This window comes from Cherax quadricarinatus, chromosome 70 (assembly GCF_038502225.1).
Source record: "Cherax quadricarinatus isolate ZL_2023a chromosome 70, ASM3850222v1, whole genome shotgun sequence".
Taxonomy (NCBI): domain Eukaryota; kingdom Metazoa; phylum Arthropoda; class Malacostraca; order Decapoda; family Parastacidae; genus Cherax; species Cherax quadricarinatus.
This window is the reverse complement of record NC_091361.1, coordinates 302818-326400: the sequence shown is the minus strand read 5'-3', so window position 1 is coordinate 326400 and position 23583 is coordinate 302818. Positions and strand designations below refer to the sequence as shown.

General features: G+C 37.0%; 1 pseudogene; it reads left to right on the top strand.

Moving 5' to 3' along the window:
• Positions 1-775: 775 nt before the first annotated feature.
• LOC138854797 (uncharacterized) lies at positions 776-21446 on the top strand (annotated as a pseudogene).
• Positions 21447-23583: the final 2137 nt, after the last annotated feature.

The following is a 23583-nucleotide window of genomic DNA, read 5'->3' as shown; positions in this document are numbered from 1 at the left end:
CCATAGTCAGGAAATATCTGATGATCAACGAACGACGAACAAGTTCAGGTAAGATCCCAAATGGGATGAGTGGGGAAGACGGGACAGACGAAGAATACCGCTGGAGGGGAGTGTTCTTAGTCGTAGAAATAGAGCCAGGGCTTAACCCAGCACTGAAGGCGATCGTGGGACAGATATTGAGAAGAGAAAATCAGGCTCTTCTGTTGGGACTCCGGTGGGGTGAGCGGGGAGGAAGGGACAGGCGAAGTTTAGCGCTAGAGAGGAGTGTAGAACTGAGCCATGTCTTAACCCAAAAGCTAAGGCAAACGTGGGTCAGAAAATAGTACCTGTCAGAGAAGGTACCTGTCACCGAATCCAAGGTTATTTGTAAATAGGGTTAGGAGCAGGATCATGCAAGGAGTAGAAAAGGTTGTGTTGGTTTGTGGGTCTGCGAATGTCTTCGTCAAGGAGAGAGGTCCAGTAGTCATGTCGTGTCTCAAGTTTGTTTATCTGTCTGTCACTGAGCGTCTTCCAGTACAGATTCAGCGCAGGGATGTCTAATTGGGCATGTAGAGACTCGCTTGTGGCGAAGTCCTCTCATCTGACATCAAGCACCCAGCGCAGTGCCATGTTCTGGACATGCTGCAGTTTAAGTAAGTTTGTTTTAGCTGCAAGAGAGGGGGCTAGAGGAGAGTAAGTTATCAGAGGACGTATTAGGGATTTGGTGCGTTGGGAGGCATGTTGCAGCTTGTAGAGGCCCGCAAGGGCCTTACTAGCTATTGCATGTCTTGAATGAATGTGTCCGCGCTGTTACCAACTTGCCCTTTCATCTCTTAAATCCAACACTAACACTGGCATACTATCTTCTGACAAAGGTAATTCGGTAGTTATTCTTGATTGCGAGGATTACCTCCGTAAAGCTGACGTCTTGCTTTCTGATTCGCGTACCTACACTCCTCTCGTTTCCAACCCTCTTGATCGCATCAAGAGAACTTTTAACATGAAACTAAGGACTCTCTCCGACCTCTGTCCTCCTGACTTTGACCTTGTTCAACGTTTTCGTGTCATCTGTCCTTCTCTGCCGTATTGCTATGGTCTTCCCCAAACCCATAAACCTGATATTCCTCTACGTCCTGTCATATCCTCCAGAAGTTCTGTCTCTTATTCTCTTGCTTCTTGGCTGGCCAAAACCCTCACTCCCTTTCTTGGTACTTTTTCTCCTGCCCACCTTCGTCATTCTCAAGACTTCATTGAACGGGTTCACTCTCTCCCGACCTGTAAGATGCTTAGTCTTGACGTTGAGTCCCTCTTCACCAATGTCCCTCATGATGATGTCCCTGATTTTCTTAGAGAGAAGGCCAATGAAGGATTTCTTCATCTCCCTATACCTATTGATGTCATTCTTGATCTTATCCGCCTCTGTGTGGACTCTAATTCCTTTTCCTTCCAAGGGAAATATTATTCTCAAACCTTCGGTGTCGCTATGGGCTCTCCTCTCTCTCCTGTCCTTGCTAATCTTTACATGAAATACTTCGAGACTGTTCTACTTCCTATTATCGATGTGCGCCCTTCATTCTGGCTCCGCTATGTTGATGACATCTTTGCTCTGTGGCCTCATGACTCTTGTCTCTTCCAACCATTTCTTGATGCTCTTAATAATCTTTACCCTTCCTTTCAGTTTAAAGCTGAATAGGAATCTAATTCTTTGCTTTCTTTTCTTGATGTTCATGTCCACCGCTCAGATACAGGTTTTGCCTTTTCCGTTTACCGCAAGCCTATGCACAGTGGCATGTACATTCACTACTTTTCTTATCATGCTTCCTCTGTCAATAAAAGTGTTCTTATCGCCCTCTTTCTTCGTGCTCTCCGCATTTGTGATCCTCAGTTCCTTCAATCAGAAATTTCCACTCTTCATAATTCATTTTCCCGTCTTGGCTACCCTTCCCATTTCATAGACTCTGCCTTCTCACGCGTTTAACGTAATTTCTTCTCTCCCAAACTCTCTACTCCTGGGAACTCTTCTGTCCTCTGCCTTCCCTACATTTCTGGTCTTTCTAATCTCAACAACTCTCCCAGTTCCTTAGACATCAAACTTACTTTCCTCCAGACTAACACTCTTCGCACTAATCTCGTTCATACCTCTCCTCCCTCTACAGATGCTCCTTTCGTCTGCTCTATTTCTTGTTCCTCCTGTCCTCTTCAATACTTTGGAGAAACTGGCCAATCTCTTGCTGACAGACTTAAGGAGCACAAAAGTAGTGTTAGGCTTGCCTACACTAATAATGCTCTTTTCTGTCACGTCACAGATCAGAGTCATCCTATTGATTGGTCTTCTACTAAAACTGTCTTCCTTACTTCCAACTTTAACAGTCGCCGTCTGGTTGAATCCTACTTAATACACAACTTTCCCTTTATGAATCTTAGTCCTGGCTTCGTCTCTGTAGATGCCTTCCTCTTCCACTACATTGTAAAATGCTCCAAACTTCAGAACACCCGTGACCTAACCTGATTCCTCATTTTTCTTCTTCCTCTTCTCCTTTCCTTTTTCCTTTTTTCTCCTTTGGGTTGTCTTTCTTCTGCCCTGTGTATTTATTCCTTATTTATTTATTTATTTATTTTATCCCCCTCTGTGTTCTTGCTCTCACCCTCTGTGGGCACCTAGCTCCCCTTGCAGTGCTCCTCTTTCTTAGTATTTGACTGGCTCCTCCTCCTCTTACAGCCTCCCCACTACTACTACCTTCCACCTCCACTACTACCACCACTACTACTATTACCACCTCCTGCTTATACATACCCATCCTGCTCTCCTTTTCGCTAGTGTGACTTTCTAAATGGTCCAAGTAGGACCGAAACGTCGTCGTAGGCTCCTCTCTTCTATGTGCGGGTTATTTGTGTAAATTCTTCAATACTTGTCCAACCTCTGGACGAAAACCTACTTAAATTAGTGGGTGGTTCCACTATGATCCCGCCTCCTTCTGCTTCGACTCAACTGATTACAGTATATAAGCCACTTCTCCTGCCATATGCTGCACTTTCTACAAGAGTGATGGACTGAACACATCGATTCCAGGCTCTGGGACTGATTACCTCAAACTACTGGTCTCCTTATCTATTTCTACTTTGTATTGGACTGATAAAGCCACTGTGTGGCGAAACGTTTCCTTAATAAAGATTACCTTATGTTGCATAATTGTCTCAATCTTCAATTTATCTAATCTATTTTTAAAACTACACAACATCACCTCAACTCTATTACCAAATCAGTTCTTTCCTATATCCTTCATGAATCCGAATTTTTCCAACTTAAAGCCATTGCTGCGAGTCCTGTCTAGGCTAGATTTTTTTAGCATGCTATTTACATCCCCTTTATTTATTCCTGTTTTCCATTTATGCATCTCAATCATATTCCCCCTTCATTCTTTGCCTTTCTAGAGAGTGCAGATTCGGGGCTCTCAGTCTATCCAAGTGAAGATTTCTGATACATGGGATCAACTTTGTTGTCTTGGTTTCAGATTACTGCTATCTAGAACTCCTAAATCCTTTTTGCAGTCAGTAATATCTGCATTATGTAATTTATATGTGGCATGGTTATTTTCCTGTCCAACATTTAGAGCTTTGCATTTGTCTATATTAAAATGCATCTGCCACTTCTTCGACCACTGCATCAGTCTATTCAAATCATTCTACCCAGGAAAAAAATTTTCCTCCTATTCCATGTGTCTTAAGTTTCCTCAATAGCCTGTGATGTGGAACTCTATCGAAAGCCTTACTAAAGTCCATATACACAATATCACATTCAATACCATGATCTACCTCCTCAAACACCTTAGTGAAGAAAGTTAGTAAATTCGTAAGGCAAGAACACCCATTTGTAAAACCGTGTTGGATTTCATTAATCAATTTATGCCTCTCAAGATGACTACGAATTACCTCGGCAATTATTTGTTTCTTAAATTTTCCCACTGTGGAGGTAAGGGTTATTGGTCTATAGTTCGAAACTAAGGACCTGTCACCTGCCTTGCAAATGGGTATTATATTTGTTATTTTACACTTATCTGGCACTATGCCAGTTTGTAGTGATATGTTGAAAAGATTATTATGAATTAGAAGAAAAGATTCTTTCTTGTAAAAGTCAGGCCTTGAATAAATTAAAAGGTGTAAACCAGGCAGTTAATCAATCTATTCCAACAAATAAGATGTCTTTGCCAAAACTCCCAGAATTATGTTTACCTGTATTTAATCCTGGAGAAAATTGGGAAAAGTTTTTGTCTATTTTTAAAGCAGCTGTGCATGATAGGAGTGACCTAGCATGTGCAACTAAATTATTTTATCTCAAAGGACAGATAAGAGGAGATGCTCACATACTCATACAAGCCTTTCTCAATGTAAATGATTCTTACAAAGAAGCAGTTGATTTGTTGAAGGTCACTTTTGGTAATATAGAACAAAATAGGTTGGATCTAGTGAATATCATTGTTAATTTAAAATCTCCAGATCACACTTACAAAGGTTTACAGCAGTTAAAATTAAACTGAAGAGCACTCTCAAAACTTTAAGTAATAAATATAATCTGAAGGAATCAGACTGGTTATTGAGTGCTATTGTACAGAATAAATTAAGCTGTAAAACACTTGAATGTATCTCGAACAGGTATCACAAAGGTTATTTTGGTCTGTAGGAAATAAGACTAGGTCTACAAGAATTTAAAGATGCAACACATAATAACTCTGAGGTATCTGTCAAGTTTCACAAAGGAAAAAATTATCCCAATGTTAATAATCAGAATTCATCTACTAATAAGAGTTGCATAGGTACATATCAAGTAGCAGGAATCAGAAATAATGATTCTACACAGGGTAAGAAGAATAATTACCCTCCTAAGAGTAGCCCAGTTAATAAGAAACCAGTCAAAGAAAAGAGAGATTGTCTTTTCTGCAAGGGTACTCATTTTTCTAAGAAATTGGAATGCATACAATTCATGGAATGATAAAGTTGAAAGGATGGAGGAACTTGACAGATGTATCAGATGTCTAGGCAATCACAATGTAAAGGATTGTCATACCAAATTAAACAACTGTTATCAATGTCACAAAGGAAGACACCATATAGTCATGTGTAAAGGTCTATATGATAATGTTGATAATAATGATAATGTTGACAATCCTGACACAACAGTGGCTAATGTAAAAATTGCTGCTAATGTTAATAATGATGGTTTTGCTGAAGTAGTCTTACCTGTGTTACAGGTAAAAAATGATGATAAAAGGCATAAATAAAAAATGTAACTGCATTATTTGACCAGGGATCACAACGTACTTTCATAAAACATAAATGTCTCAATGGGGTGAAAGTACAGATGGGAAATCCTACAACTCTAAAATTATCTGATTTTCTCTCAGATAAAAGGTCTCAATTGTATGACACTGTCTATGTAACTGTCAGGTTGGGCAATGAGAAAAAACGTGTTAATGCAGTAATTGTAGATAGACTCCCAGAGAAAATATCTACAGTAGGGCTTAGTAAAGCTTCAGAAGGACTTTCACATAATGTAAATTTAGCACCTTCTGGTGTAAATGATGATTCTGTAGGCCCAATAAATATTTTGATAGGTAGTGATTATTATGCCTCCCTTGTAAAGGGTATGGTAAAGAAATGTGGTGTCACCATTTTAAAGACTGTTGGAGGCCATGTAATGTATGGTAGGATTCCTCGTAATAATTCATGACTAGAGGAAACTACAAATACCATAACTGTGTGTCTTTCTCATGAAATCGTACCCCAGTATAATTCTTCCATAGAGGATGGTGTTGAGCCAGTGCATAAATTGTGGGAATTAGGCAGTATTGGAATAAATGTTAATGAAGAAAGTCCAGACGATTCTTTTACTCAGGAACAGTACCTGAGAGATGTAAAATTTGAATCTGGACAATACTGGGTACGACTTCCGTGGAGACTGAACCATCCAGAATTGCCCACTAATTACAGAATGGCATATGGACAATTAAAGTAAGACACCAGAATTGTTGACTGCCTATAATGATATAATTACTGAACAGTTAATTAATAAATTTATAGAAGATGTACCTACTGAGCAAGCCAAAATTTATGGTCACTATTTGCCACATCACGGAGTGAAGAAGGATTCTAAGACCACTCCTCTGAGGATTGTGTTTAATTGTAATGCCAGGAGTAACAAAAATGTATCTAGTTTAAATGACTGTTTGATGACAGGTCTGTCGTTGATGGAAAAATTAGGAGATATCTTATTAAATTTCAGGGTGAAGAATTATGCCTTTACGGCAGACATAAGTAAAGCTTTCCTAAGAGTGGGTTTACAAGAGGCTGACCGGGATTGTACCCTCTTCTTATGGCCTGAGAATCCTAATGACCCACTTAGCCCTCTGAAAACCTTTTACATTAAGAGCGTATTATTTGGTGCTACATCCAGTCCGTTCCTCCTTCTAGCGACGTTAAATGCACACCTTAAACGTATGGGAAGTCCACTGAGTGAGTTAAGCAATGAGCAAACAATTTTAAGTGGACAATTTCTTGGGTGTGACATCAACTGAAGAGGAATTGTTAATGACTTATGGAGAGGCTAATAAAATAATGCAAAGTGCAAATATGCTTCTGATGGAATGGAATAGTAATTCGTCCAAATTAAAAAACAAAATAATTAAAGATTACCCTGGAGATGAAGTGCCAAAATGTAGTAATGTATTGGGTTTAACTTGGGATACTGAGAGAAATTTGTTAATGCTAAAACCTAATAATTACAGTATGCCCAATAAATTAACTAAGAGAGTTTTGCTTGCTGAAGTTTCCAAATGTTTTGATCCACTAAGTTTAGTGTCACCCCTTACTATAAGAGGGAAATTATTAATACAGGAAGCATGGAAACTTAAATGTGCTTGGGATGAAACTCTGCCTGAGGAATTTATTAACAGGTGGGATGAATTAATTGGTGGTTATGAAAAAATCCAATGTTGGAGTTCCCACGCCAGGCAGCCAATCCAGATGGGAAAAATATACTCCACATTTTTTGTGATGTTTCAAAATTGGCGTATGGAGCAGTTGCTTACCTTCAATGTAATAGCATTATTTATCTTTTTTTTGTTACGTCTAAGGCTAAAGTGTCTCCAATTAAATCACGTACCTTACCTCAGTTGGAATTAACAGCCATTTATATAGGTGTCAAATTAGCTAATTATATATAATTAGCTAATAAGTTGCAGGAGATAAATATTAGTGACACTGTAATTTGGTCTGATAATGAGGTATCCTTACAATGGATTCGTAATGGGAACAGTAAAATTGTGTATGTACAAAACAGAGTTGCTGAAAATAATCAGATGCAAGAGAAATATAATAGTTTGGGTCAGCATTTAATCATATACCTGGTGAGAAGAATCCAGCTGATTTCTTGTCTCGAGGTTTACCTTATGCTAAATTTGTAAATGCTGTATCATCGTTTAAAGGACCGAGCTGGTTGGTAAATAAACTAATTGGCCTGTACAAAAGGTGTATATTGCTCCTGTTGAAATTACTGTGACCACCGCTCCAATAGTTTGTCCTTCCTTAGCCATTGATATAAATAGGTATTCTTCTTTACTCAAACTAATCAATGTAACTAAGTTGGTGTTTAAATTTCTAAATAAGATGAATATTTCATTTAAGTTTTCACATCCTCTTGAATATTGGATAAAGAGGGTACAGGAAGAAATCTATGGAAATGAGATTAAACTGATGATGAAAAGAAAAATTGAGAAAGGTTCCATTACAGAGAATTTGGGGCTGTATTTTGAGAACAATGTAATTAGGTGCAGAGGTAGGTTACAAAATGCTGAATTGGGTGATTATGCTAAACACCCTATCTTACTGCCCAAAACTCATCATCTAACAAATTTAATTGTTTTAAATGCCCATGAAAATGTAATGCATGGTGGGGTACAAGATACCTTAAATTGTATTAGGGAAACTTTCTGGATTCCACAAGGATGGCAAAGTGTATAAAGGGTGATTAAATCTTGTGTAATATGTCGCCGTGTGGATACCAGATCCTATATGTACCCAGGTCCTCCACCACTGCCAAAGGAGTGTGTACAATTAGTGAAACCATCTGATGTAACAGGTGTGGACTATAGTGGTCCAATCATTTTAACAGGTACTTCAGATGGTGTTCCACTGAAAGTGTATGTGTTTGTTCACTTGTACTGCTACCAGGGAAGTTCATTTAGAAGTGGCTCAGGACTTGTCTGCAGAACAGTTTATACAGCTGTTTCGAAAATTTGCAGCTAGGAGATCCTGTCCGAGATTGATGATTTCGAATAATGCCACAAATTTTGTAGTGGATGCTCAACACTTGATAGAATTAAATAATAGTAACGATGTTCAATCTCTGTTAACCCAACGAGGGTGTACCAGGAATTTATTACTCCTAGAGCCCCTTGGCAGGGGGGCCTGTATGAAAGACTGACATGGGGAATATATAATAGCTAAATTCAAATCCAAATACCTACAAAAACCTCTCACAGTGATAAACATCTACAGAGTACCACAGTCAAACATTAGCCGTTTTAGTGAAAACCTAGGAAGTATGATAACTGATGCATGCATGAACAAAGATCACTTACTACTCTCAGGTGACTTCAATATAAATCTTCTACAAGACCAAGAATTCACAAACACAATGAGTAACTGCATGTTGCTACCAACAGTAACAAAACCTACAAGAGTTACAGAGACTAGTGTTTCCCTACTAGACCACATCTGGACCAACACCATATCCCCTTTAAAATGAGGCATAATCACAGATAATACCACAGACCATTACTCTACCTTCCTCATAACAAACCTTGGCAAATTACCCCTAGACACTACTAAAGTCACTTTCAGACTTCACAATGAGGCAGCTATCAATAACTTCACAGCAGCAGTGACAAACATTGACTGGCACACTGAGCTAGAAATCTACACAGATATTAACGAATGTATTAATAATTTTCTAAAAAAGACCCAATACCTCTATAACAAGCACTGCCCTACAAAAACTAAACAGATGACTTCAAAGAGACTGAACAGTCCCTCGCTAACACCCATCATCCTCAAATCCATAAATACAAAGCACCTATACGAAAAACAGCACAGAATGGGCCACATAACCAGAGACCAAACAAAACGTTCTCGTCAATCCTAACCAGCCTAATAAGAAGGGCTAAAAAAATTGTATTATGAGAACAGATTATCCAACTTACGAGGTGACATAAAAAAGACCTGAAAAACCCTATCAGAAATACTAGGAACAAAAAAGATAACACGAAATAGCGAAATTGAATCAACAAAACCAGATGAACCCCAATTCCCACCTACTGAAACAGCAAACAGACTCAATGATTTCTTCACTATAGGAAAAAACCTTGCCAATAAAATCCCAAGCTCAGATACCCCACCCAATGACTACCTCACTGGCAACTACCCGAACACACTGTTCCTAGCTCCGACTAACCCAACTGAAGTCTCCCTTATTATCAACAAACTAAAAAGCAAGACAGGAGATTTAAATACCTTACCACCCATTATATACAAAAAAGTGTCACAGATGCTATCACCAATCATTGCAACACTCTTTAACAAATCCATTGAATCCTCTACCTTTCCTACAGTTCTCAAAATAGCAAGGGTTACCCCGATCCATAAAGGAGGACTACACAAACTTGAATAACTATAGGCCAATATCTAACTTACACCCTCTCTCTAAAATCTTTGAATAATTAATCCATAAGCGTATCTATTCCTACCTCATCTCCCACAACATACTCAACCCCTGTCAATTTGGGTTCAGGCCTAATAAAAATACTAATGATGCTATTATCCACATGCTAGAACATATTTATACAGCAATAGAGAAAAAAAAAGTCCCACTGGGGATCTTCATTGACTTACATAAAGCTTTCGATACAGTTGACCACGACTTGCTCCACATAAAATTGTCGCACTATGGTATAAGAGGGCACTCCCTCAACTACCTAAAGTCATACCTCAGCAACAGAAGCCAATATGTGTACACAAATGGGGCAAACTCTTCCGCACAGCCAATTACAGTTGGTGTCCCACAGGGAAGTGTCCTAGGCCCTCTTCTCTTTCTCATATACATAAATGACCTACCAAATGCATCGCAACTACTCAAACCCACACTATTTGCAGATGACACTACATACGTCAACTCTCACTCGAGCCCAGTCATGCTAGCAAATACTGTAAATACCGAATTACAGAAAATATCAACCTGGATGAGGACCAACAAACTTACTCTAAACATTGACAAAACCTACTACATTCAGTTTGGTAACAGAGCTGCAGATGTGTCTCTTAACATAATGATAAATGGATCACCTATCACAAAACTCACAGAGGGAAAATTCCTAGGAATCTACCTTGATAATGGACTCAAATTTAAAACACATATACAACAAATTTCCAAAAAAATTTCCAAGACAGTAGGCATACTATCGAAGATACGGTACTATGTTCCACAGTCAGCCCTCCTGGCCCTATATCACTCACTTATTTACCCCTATCTCACCTATGGAATTTGTGCATGGGGCTCAACAACAATAAACCATCTCAGACCACTAATCACCCAGCAAAAGGCTGCAGTCAGAATGATAACAAATTCCCACTACAGACGGCACACTCCACCAATATTCAAAACTCTAAACCTACTCACAATACAAAACATCCATACTTATTACTGCACCTACTACATACATAGAACACTTAACTCTGACATAAACCCTCCCCTCAAACATCTCCTTGCCAACCTCAACAGAACACATGACCATAACACAAGGCACAGATCACTCTTTGATGTTCCTCGTGTCCATCGCACGCTATGCAAAAACTCAATGCACATAAAAGGCCCTAAAATCTGGAATTCATTACCTCTGAAAATAAAAGAAACACTACCTGTTTATAAATTCAAGTCTCTTCTCAAAAATCACTTACTCACCCACAACTAAATAAATACTGAATAATTGTATCTCATAAATTGTATCTCATATATGTATCTCATTATTGTATCTCATAAATGTCAACCTGTGACCCAATCAAACTTTGTTACTATTTAACTTCATTACCTAACAGAATACTCCATTCTACTGATTACACAGCAACACAGTAAATGACCATATGACCTGTCTTTGTAATACTCATTTGTACTAAATTGTTATCTGTTTTACAATAATTTTTGTACCACTGAATATATCATTGCTTAGTTAATCTTAAGTTAATTTTAAGCCTGCCCATTATGCTCTGCAAACAAACGGCTTTGGCATGCTGCACTTTAAAAATTGTATTCCTTGTACTTCTCTGTATCATGTTCAAATTAAATAAATAAATAAATAAATAAATAAACACTGATTGTACAGCAATGCATGCAACAATACGACCTGTTTTTGTAATACTCATTTGTGCTTAATTGTTATCTGTTTATAATAATGTTTTACCACTGAATACTTCATTGCTTAGTTAATCTTAAGTTAATTTTAAGCCTGCTCGTAATGCTATGCATTCAAGTGGCTTTGGCATGCTGCATTTAACCGTATTCTTTTGTACTTCTCTGTATCATGTTCAAATTAATAAAAAAAAAAATAAAAAATAAATAAATAAAATAGGCACAGTGAAGAGGTGTCTCCGTAAAGTACTACACCGGAAGAGAATTAATTTGGAGGAATTTCGTGCAGTGTTAGTGGAGGCAGAGAATCGGATAAACAATAGACCTCTCTCGTACATGAGTAATACACCTGATTCAGATGTATTAACACCTTCTCACCTAATATATGGAAGGAAATTGGAAGCTGCCCCTGTCTATCGACATAATCCTGAAGAAAGTGATGAAGATTACAATGATGCGGAAGTGTTGTGTGATAAATTTAAAATGTTAAATAAAGTAATTGATCATTGGTCTAATGTGTGGCGTAAGGAATATCTTCTTACACTACATGAACACTTTTATGGTGCGACAGAGGCAGTAAATGGACAAAACATTCAGCCAGGTGACATTGTGTTAATTGATACTGAACAACATCGTACATTGTAGCCTCTGTGCAAAGTATTGACATTGTACCCAGATGCACAAGGTGTTGTCTGGAATGTCAAAGTGTTGTGTCGTGGCCAGGAAAATTTAAGCACAATTAATAAATTGATTCCCTTGGAATTAAATGGTATTCAATCAAAGGTAAATGAAAATGTAAGGGAAAGTGACACGAGTGATATTGAAGGTAATGCTGACCAAGTGATGCAGGAAGATGAAATTGTAGTAAGACCTACTAGGAGAACAGCCACTCAAGCCAGAACTAGCTGCAATCGTCTCCTAAAGGAAGGAATAATTTGAGTCGTTTAGCAACGACCTCCGCCCAGCTGCAGTGTGGAAAATAATTTCCCAAAAGTATGCTGTATATTTTTTAAAGTGTAAATATACCTGATTAATACATTACTATTGCTCTAAAGTGTATTTTAAAGAAGTGAACCGACACGGAAGTTCTGCACCTGTGCTGACGAGCAGGGAGAGACACCATTGTTTTTAATGTGGTACAAGCATGCTAATGAAATGTGCATAAATTTCGCTGCTCTGGAAGTTAAATTGTGTTTGAAACTTCCCAAATAGGAGCCGATATTGTTGGATTTACAGTCCTGCATAACATGAGCATAAAGCAGATGGACAGGACAGCTTAGGAACTCTAGCTAAGTCGTTGTCTTTTTATGTTGAGATTCTGGCCAGTATTTTCTTCATATTTAGGCAAGGGGTATGACACACTGTAATCTCCAGACAAACTAGTGAGTCTTATGATTATAAATTCTCCTTCTGTTACCTAAATGTGTATATGTAATCATTTATTAATTTTAATATACAGTCCACACATTTATAATAATGTTTTTACCAGAATTCTTGGTGATGTATATTTCATTTGAAATTAATATAGGTCCAGAGTGACTTGTGGAGAGATAGATTATGGTAGGTATCGAAGGGGGACATTTTTTGCGACCTAGGTGTCCTAAAATTCCTACTTGTCTCTGTAACCTTGATAAAGAATAATTATCTTTGTTACCATTTACTGGTATGTATCTTATGAGCTACATCCAGGTAATTTTAATTTTCTACACGTGTATCCTCGTAAATGGTAGAGTATGTTCTCTGGTATCTTGACAGGAAGAGGATAACGTATTCTGGTGGACGACGTACAATATATCTTGGTGGACAAAAGACAATATAATTTGGTGGGTGAGGGACTATTTATATTCATTAGCTATGAAACATGTATCCTAGGTTGTGTATCTTGATGGGTAGGGGACAGTGTATCACGCATTGCAAGGAATCTTACAGCTTTTGGACTGGTCAATGTGATTTAGAAAGGTCATGTACGAGATCAGTAGCTTAATTTAATACTCTGGTGTTGATGGTGTTCATGACATGTTTGTCAACGACTGTATAAAATCCTTTGTGGAATAAAATAGCTTTCTGGTGCTATATTTTTTTAACCAGAGGCATACATAAGTTCCATAACTCAAGCAAATTTGTATCATATATAAAAAAAATTATATTATTAATTTTATATTATTATTTTATATTATATTATCAATTTTATATTAACTTAAAGGCAAGCATTGTATAGGGTTCACGTTGTTAAATAATATTCATATTCACCAACACAATAACATATAATATATGCTTTAACATTTTAAGAAACTTTTTTTTTAGCATTAGTTATTTAACCCCTTCAACATTTTTTTGGAGACTGACCTGTATTGCAGCCATGCGCACCCAGTCTGCTGGTCCTACCACCAGGACAGCCATTGAGTATCGTGGGAGAGGTTCCCTCCCGTATAAGAATGTCCAGTCTATCCTTGACCACAGAGATGTACGTTTATGATAGTTGAAAGTGTCCTTATTAATAGAACGAGTTTCAAAAACGTTTGCACTGACACTTGGGGTCACATAGTGTTGATCCAGATGCAACTCACTGGTCACACCCTGTGTCCACGCTTCTCTCACTACACCGTAAGTGTCTGTATATGTGAGAACGATACACCCAATTAGATTTAACTGTGTATATTGATCATCAGTCATTTCTTCTGTAGAGACTTTACATAGCAACATATATACATTTATCTTTATATATATATATATATATATATATATATATATATATATATATATATATATATATATATATATATATATATATATATATATATATATATATATATATATATATATATATATATATATATATGTACATATATATACAGTGGAACCTGATTTTTCGACCTCTGCATTTATCAGCCGATTCGCATTTAGGCTGGTTTTTGGCGGAAATTTTGCTCCCAATTTCGGCTGTTGCATCGTATATCGTCCGTATTAGACGCATCAGCCCAGGATGCCGCATGTAGGTGAATCAGTCTCTCTTTGCCTTTCAGCGAGTGAGTATATACTCCGTGCAATTATACAAACATTTCCTTAAAATCCATTGTTTTTGAAGGGAAAATATTGCTTCGAATTTAGGCAGTCCTTCCGGAACATATTACGACCGAAAAACGAGGTTCTAATGTATATATATATATATATATATATATATATATATATATATATATATATATATATATATATATATATATATATATATATCTTGCTACTCCTACTTACACTTTGGTCACACTTCACAGACACGCACATGCATATATATATACATACATCTAGGTTTTTCTCCTTTTTCTAAATAGCTCTTGTTCCTCTTTATTTCTTCTATTGTCCATGGGGAAGTGGAAAAGAATCTTTCCTCCGTAAGCCATGCGTGTCGTATGAGGCGACTAAAATGCCGGGAGCAATGGGCTAGTAACCCCTTCTCCTGTAGACATTTACTAAAAAAGAGAAGAAGAAAAACTTTATAAATCTGGGATGCTTAAATGTGCGTGGATGTAGTGCGGATGACAAGAAACAGATGATTGCTGATGTTATGAATGTAAAGAAGTTGGATGTCCTGGCCCTAAGCGAAACAAAGCTGAAGGGGGTAGGGGAGTTTCGGTGGGGGGAAATAAATAGGATTAAATCTGGAGCATCTGAGAGAGTTAGAGCAAAGGAAGGGGTAGCAGTAATGTTGAATGATCAGTTATGAACGGAGAAAAGAGAATATGAATGTGTAAATTCAAGAATTATGTGGATTAAAGTAAAGGTTGGATGCGAGAAATGGGTCATAATAAGTGAGTATGCACCTGGAGAAGAGAGGAATGCAGAGGAGAGAGAGAGATTTTGGGAGATGTTAAGTGAATGTATAGGAGCCTTTGAACCAAGTGAGAGAGTAATTGTGGTAGGGGACCTGAATGCTAAAGTAGGAGAAACTTTTAGAGAGGGTGTGGTAGGTAAGTTTGGGGTGCCAGGTGTAAATGATAATGGGAGCCCTTTGATTGAACTTTGTATAGAAAGGGGTTTAGTTATAGGTAATACATATTTTAAGAAAAAGAGGATAAATAAGTATACAAGATATGATGTAGGGCGAAATGACAGTAGTTTGTTGGATTATGTATTGGTAGATAAAAGACTGTTGAGTAGACTTCAGGATGTACATGTTTATAGAGGGGCCACAGATATATCAGATCACTTTCTAGTTGTAGCTACACTGAGAGTAAAAGGTAGATGGTATACAAGGAGAATAGAAGCATCAGGGAAGAGAGAGGTGAAGGCTTATAAACTAAAAGAGGAGGCAGTTAGGGTAAGATATAAACAGCTATTGGAGGATAGATGGGCTAATGAGAGCATAGGCAATGGGATCGAAGAGGTATGGGGTAGGTTTAAAAATGTAGTGTTAGAGTGTTCAGCAGAAGTTTGTGGTTACAGGAAAGTGGGTGCGGGAGGGAAGAGGAGCGATTGGTGGAATGATGATGTGAAGAGAGTAGTAAGGGAGAAAAAGTTAGCATATGAGAAGTTTTTACAAAGTAGAAGTGATGCAAGGAGGGAAGAGTATATGGAGAAAAAGAGAGAGATTAAGAGAGTGGTGAAGCAATGTAAAAAGAGAGCAAATTTTGTTGAAAATAAGAAAAAGTTTTGGAGTGAGATTAACAAGTTAAGAAAGCCTAGAGAACAAATGGATTTGTCAGTTAAAAATAGGAGAGGAGAGTTATTAAATGTAGAGTTAGAGGTATTGGGAAGATGGAGGGAATATTTTGAGGAATTGTTAAATGTTGATGAAGATAGGGAAGCTGTGATTTCGTGTATAGGGCAAGGAGGAATAACACCTTGTAGGAGTGAGGAAGAGCCAGTTGTGAGTGTGGGGGAAGTTCGTGAGGCAGTAGGTAAAATGAAAGGGGGTAAGGCAGCCGGGATTGATGGGATAAAGATAGAAATGATAAAAGCAGGTGGGGATATAGTTTTGGAGTGGTTGGTGCAATTATTTAATAAATGTATGGAAGAGGGTAAGGTACCTAGGAATTGGCAGAGAGCATGCATAGTTCCTTTGTATAAAGGCAAAGGGGACAAAAGAGAGTGCAAAAATAATAGGGGGATAAGTCTGTTGAGTATACCTGGCAAAGTGTATGGTAGAGTTATTATTAATAGATTTAAGAGTAAGACGGAGAATAGGATAGCAGATGAACAAGGAGGCTTTAGGAAAGGTAGGGGGTGTGTGGACCAGGTGTTTACAGTGAAACATATAAGTGAACAGTATTTAGATAAGGCTAAAGAGGTCGTTGTGGCATTTATGGATTTGGAAAAGGCGTATGACAGGGTGGATAGGGGGGCAATGTGGCAGATGTTGCAAGTGTATGGTGTAGGAGGTAGGTTACTGAAAGCAGTGAAGAGTTTTTACGAGGATAGTGAGGCTCAAGTTAGAGTATGTAGGAAAGAGGGAAATTATTTCCCAGTAAAAGTAGGCCTTACGCAAGGATGTGTGATGTCACTGTGGTTGTTTAATATATTTATAGATGGGGTTGTAAGAGAAGTAAATGCGAGGGTCTTGGCAATAGGCGTGGAGTTAAAAGATAAAGAATCACACATAAAGTGGGAGTTGTCACAGTTGCTCTTTGCTGATGGCACTGTGCTCTTGGGAGATTCTGAAGAGAAGTTGCAGAGATTGGTGGATGAATTTGGTAGGGTGTGCAAAAGAAGAAAATTGAAAGTGAATACAGGAAAGAGTAAGGTTATGAGGATAACAAAAAGATTAGGTGATGAAAGATTGGATATCAGATTGGAGGGAGAGAGTATGGAGGAGGTGAATGTATTCAGATATTTGGGAGTGGACGTGTCAGCGGATGGGTCTATGAAAGATGAGGTGAATCATAGAATTGATGAAGGGAAAAGGGTGAGCGGTGCACTTAGGAGTCTGTGGAGACAAAGAACTTTGTCCTTGGAGGCAAAGAGGGGAATGTATGAGAGTATAGTTTTACCAACGCTCTTGCATGGGTGTGAAGCATGGGTAATGAATGTTGCAGCGTGGAGAAGGCTGGAGGCAGTGGAGATGTCATGTCTGAGGGCAATGTGTGGTGTGAATATAATGCAGAGAATTCGTAGTTTGGAAGTTAGGAGGAGGTGCGGGATTACCAAAACTGTTGTCCAGAGGGCTGAGGAAGGGTTGTTGAGGTGGTTCGGATATGTGGAGAGAATGGAGCGAAACAGAATAACTTCAAGAGTGTATCAGTCTGTAGTGGAAGGAAGGCGGGGTAGGGGTCGGCCTAGGAAAGGTTGGAGGGAGGGGGTAAAGGAGGTTTTGTGTGCGAGGGGCTTGGACTTCCAGCAGGCGTGCGTGAGCGTGTTTGATAGGAGTGAATGGAGACAAATGGTTTTTAATACTTGATGTGCTGTTGGAGTGTGAGCAAAGTAACATTTATGAAGGGGTTCAGGGAAACCAGCAAGCCGGACTTGAGTCCTGGAGACGGGAAGTACAGTGCCTGCGCTCTGAAGGAGGGGTGTTAATGTTGCAGTTTAAAAACTGTAGTGTAAAGCACCCTTCTGGCAAGACAGTGATGGAGTGAATGATGGTGAAAGTTTTTCTTTTTCGGGCCACCCTGCCTTGGTGGGAATCGGCCAGTGTGATAATAAATATATATATATATATATATGTATATATGTATATATATATATATATATATATATATATATATATATATATATATATGTATATATATAGTATATATATATATATATATATATATATATATATATATATATATATATATATATATATAATTTATATATATATATATATATATATATATATATATATATATATATATATATATATATATATATATATATATATATATATATATATATATGTATATGCAATAAGATCACAGTAAACAGGTGATTTCAAAATATGCAAAACAACCACTCTGAAAGAATAGAGAAATTCCAAGCGCTTTCGTGACTACTCACATTATCAAGGAACTATGAAAGTGAAGCATCCAAGGAAGCTATATAAGGGGTCGGCCAGCACCTCACTATCAGATCCCACAACTGTTAAACACGTGACGCGCGGCGAGCCAACTTGGATAGGTCCTTTGCAAAACTCACCCCCAAGCTATTTATTTGTCCAGTGTATTATTAAATTCTACCCAAATTCTATTAATTATAATTGGATCTAATTTATATAAACCAAAGGAAATATTCATATTATTGTCAAAACTGCTTTTTATGAAACAAGATTCAATTATATTCCTGTCGACCATGGACTTGCTTGATACTACTTTCTCAACTTTTTGAAAATCAATTGGATGGTTAAAATCTCTTACATGAATAAATAGAGCATTGGAATCTTGTCCAGTTCTAATGCTATATTTATGTTGTTTTAATCTTAGTTCGAGATTTTTACCAGTTTGACGTAATAAACTTTATCGCAAATTTTACAAGGAATCTATAGACACATCCATCAGCATTTTGGGGGGGAATTCTTAATCAAAAGTTTTTTTACTGTATCAAGATTTTTGAATACAACTTTAATATTAAAAGTCTTAAGAAGAGAAGGTATATCAACCAAGTTTTCATGGTAAGGAGAACCAACATATTTTTAGTTGAATAAGGCTGGTTGTCCTTTTTGGATTATAAAAGTGTTCTAGCAACTTTAAAAGATTTATCAATTACATTTCTTGGGTATTTTAAATCATTACCTATTTCATAAATTTTGGATATTTCCTCATCTATGAACTCAGGACTCATATATATATATATATATATATATATATATATATATATATATATATATATATATATATATATATATATATATATGTATATATATATATATATATATATATATATATATATATATATATATACATATATATATATATATATATATATACATATATATATATATATATATATATATATATATAGATATAGTATATATATATATATAATATATATATATATATATATATATATATATTATATATATATATATATTTATATATGTATATATATATATATATATATATATATATATATATATATATATATATATATATATATATATATGTATGTATATATATATATATATATATATATATATATATATATATATATATATATATATATATATATATATATATATATATATATATATATGTATTTGTATATGTATATATATATATATATATATATATATATATATATATATATATATATATATATATATATATATATATATATATATATATATTTATATATATATATATATATATATATATATATATATATATATATATATATATATATATATATATATATATATATATATATATATATATATATATATATATATATGTCGTGCCGAGTAGGTAAAACTGGTCAATTAGCAAGAACTCCTTTAAAATTAAGTCTTTTCTAAAATTTTCTCTTATGCGTTTAAAGATGATTTTTTTTTCATTTAAGTTAATGTAAAAAATATTAGTTTTTACCAAGAAAAATTAAAAAATTGCCTAACCTTTACATAACAAGTGCAATTTAATTTAGTCTAATCCAACTAAATATATTTTAGATAAGTTTACAATAATTTAATAAACAAACACAATGAAATATATTTTTTCGTTAGGTTCAGAATTGTTTTTGCAAAATTATTGCATACACAAATTTTAGCTTGCCTTATTCGGCAAGAAGAGCATTGTTATTTAAGCGAAAATAGAAAGTTTTACCTATTCGGCACAACATTTATATTAATAACAAACCATTGCTGTTATCAATAATATTATATTTAGTTCTGAGACTTAAGATCATTGCTCAAAGCATTTATGAATCAGAGATCTGAGTGTTATGCGTCTAATGAATATTTGAACATTAAAATGGTATAAAATACCGACAGATTGTTAGGTAAGACACATATGCAACAGTTAGGTATCTTTATTAAGATACCTAACTGTTGCATATGTGTCTTACCTAATAATGAATATTTATAGTTTTTCTCTGTCAGTTTGTCTAATATAATTTTGTTCTTGTTTTTGAACTTACCAAAATCAGCTGGAGCAAGAATCACTAAGTTGATGATGCCAAGTGACAATGTAGTTTCAGTAATAAGATGCATCATTACTGAGTTTGTAACTATTACCGGTAGCACCTTCATCCTTCCTCTCAGGGCAGATGTGCAACACGAAATCCCTATTGAAGAGTCCTTGCACGGCTAAACTTAAAAAAAAGATAATGTAATTAGACAAGTTGATGGAAATTTGTCATGAAAGCGTAAACTTTCAAATAAATGTGGACGTAGGAACTGCTAAACCTAATAAACTAATCCTGCAAAACAAACTACTTCAGCAACAAGTTGCATTGTAGATGAATGGTTCAGAGAACCGACATGTTGATAAATTAGACACATGTGCAACTCTTGGGTATCTTTTTTGAGGAAATGTTTCGCCACAGAGTGACTTCATCAGTCCATACAAAGGAGAATCTTGAAGAACAGGAGGAGAATGAGGTAATCAGTCCCACATCGACTCAAGGCTGATGGACTGATTACCTCATTCTCCTCCTGTTCTTCAAGATTCTCCTTTGTATGGACTGATGAAGCCACTGTGTGGCGAAACGTTTCCTCAGTAAAGATACCCAAGAGTTACACATGTGTCTAATTTATCAGGAAGTTACATTGCTGTTGGAACAAGGGTTGGTGGAGGAATTGTCCAGCCCCGTGGGCTTCATTGTGCATCGTTTTTAAAATCTTGATAGAGGATTATGGATATGTACCGACTACTGCAAGGTGAATAAGGTCACTGCCCTTTCTTTATCCATTAAGGTGCCCTTAATGGATAAAACGAAAGATTTCAGTACTGCTTCTATACTTTTGTTCCCCGATTTTTCTAAACCATTTGTATTACAGGCTGATACTTGTGAATTGGGAGTAGGGGCAGTGTTACTCCAAGCATCTGGTGAAGGTTGTCTTCAGCCCACTGCATATTGTTCTGCCAAACACCAGCCCTGTCAGTGGGCCTAATCCATCACAGAGAAGAAAACCCTGGCTCTGGTACTTGCGCTGGAGCATTTCGACTTGTTCTTGTCCAGCTCATCACATGTCACCGTCTTCAGTGACCAGCGTCCTCTGAACTATCGTAACTCCAGGAGGAATAAGAACACTCGTCTCATGCGTTGGGCATTACACTTGCGTAAGTGTTTTGAACCTGCTCTAGCCTTACTGTCTGCTGTCTTGTTTTAAGGTTGTGCCTGACTTGAAAGTTCCTTTGGGTTGAACACTGCCTAATGAGTTGGATGGTTGAGAGGAAAGGCAGTTCAGTCAGTAATTCGTACCATGGCACACTACCCATTGAGGATGCCTGTTCTTGGCTATCAGAGCCCATTTGGGGTAGGGGTGTGGCACATTAAGAGTATGTTACGTTCTATTTGGCGTATGCTATTCATCCATATAGGCATGCCTCCCGATCATCGAAGGTGCTGAGGGTATAAGAAGTAGGCGCTCCAGCATTATGCTGGTACCTTGGTTCAACCAGCGAATGTCAAGGAAGCCCGGCAAAGTTCAGAAGCAATGTGGAACACTCGTGAATCAAGACTGGTAGACTTACCTCCGAGTGTGGTAAAAACGGTTGGCACTATGTCTCTTGTTTACATTTGTTTTACTGTATGTACATATCCTGAATATACTATACATACACTGCTTGCTGTTTGGTTAAGGAAATATAAGTATATACGCTGCTGCATTTTTGCTAGTTCCTTCATTGATAATTGTGCTACAGCCAGGTGTGCAGACCACTAGACTACACCTGTGTTCGAAATACAGAAACCTGTAATTGATGTACACAGTGGTAGGAATGCTGGTGTCTTTACTTTCTGTCTCATAAATACGCAAGAAAACAGGGACATCTTGCTGCTTCTACTTACACTTAGGCACACTACATATACATGTTCACGTATATGTATACACACCCATCTGAATTTTCTTCTATTTTTTAACAGTTCTTGTTCTTATATATTTCGTTTCATCTCCACTGGGAAGTGCAAAAGAATGTCTCCACCATCAAGCCGTGCATGTCGTAAGACGTGACAAACATGCCGGGAGAAATGGCTAAGTAACCCCTTCTGTATAAATTACTATAAATATGAAGAAGAAAACCTTTAAAATCTGGGATGTTTGAATGTGCGTGGATGTAGTGCAGATGATAAGAAATAGATGACTGCCAACGTTATGAATGAAAGGAAGATGGATGTCCTGGCTCTAAGCAAAACAAAAGCTGAAGTGGCCAGGGGAGTTTCAGCGGGAAGATATAAATAGGAATAGGTCAGGAGTATCTCAGAGAATTAGAGCTATGGAAGGGTTAGCAATAATGTTGAAGGATCAGTTATGTCAGGAGAAGAGGGAATATAAATGTATAAATTCAAGGATTATGTGGATTAAAATAAGGATAACATGTTAAAAGTGGTTTATAATAAGTGTTTATGCACCTGGAGAAGGACTGTAGATGAGAGAGAGAGAGAGAGAGAGAGAGAGAGAGAGAGAGAGAGAGAGAGAGAGAGAGGGAGAGAGAGAGAGAGAGAGAAAGAGAGAGAGAGAGAGAGAGAGAGAGAGAGAGAGAGAGAGAGAGAGAGAGAGAGAGAGAGAGAGAGAGAGAGAGAGAGAGAGAGAGAGAGAGAGAGAGAGAGAGAGAGAGAGATTTTGGGAGACATGGAACCACGTGAGATAAAAATTGTGGTGGGGGACCTGAATGCAAAAGCGGGAAAAACGGTGATAGACGGTGTGGTAGGTAACTTTGGGGTGTCAGGGGTAAATGAAAAGGGGGCCTTTGATTGAACTTCGTACAGAAAGAGGTTTGATGAGACGTAAAACATATTTAAAAAAATGATATGTAAGTGGTGACGTGTACTTAGCTCAGTGGTGATTTGTATTTATCTCAGTGGTGACGTATACTTAGCTGTGGTGACGTGTACTTAGCTCAGTGATGATGTGTACTTAGGTCAGTGAGGACGTTAGTGTACTCTCCTTGGACTGAACAAAAATGCCCTCCATCGAGCAACTTTACCAGCAGCTTAAGGAAGAGTTGAGGGTAGCGAAGATGGAGATATGGCGATTGACTGAGGAAAACAAGAGGAATCGTAGTAGTCCTCCTGTTGTGAGTCCTAAG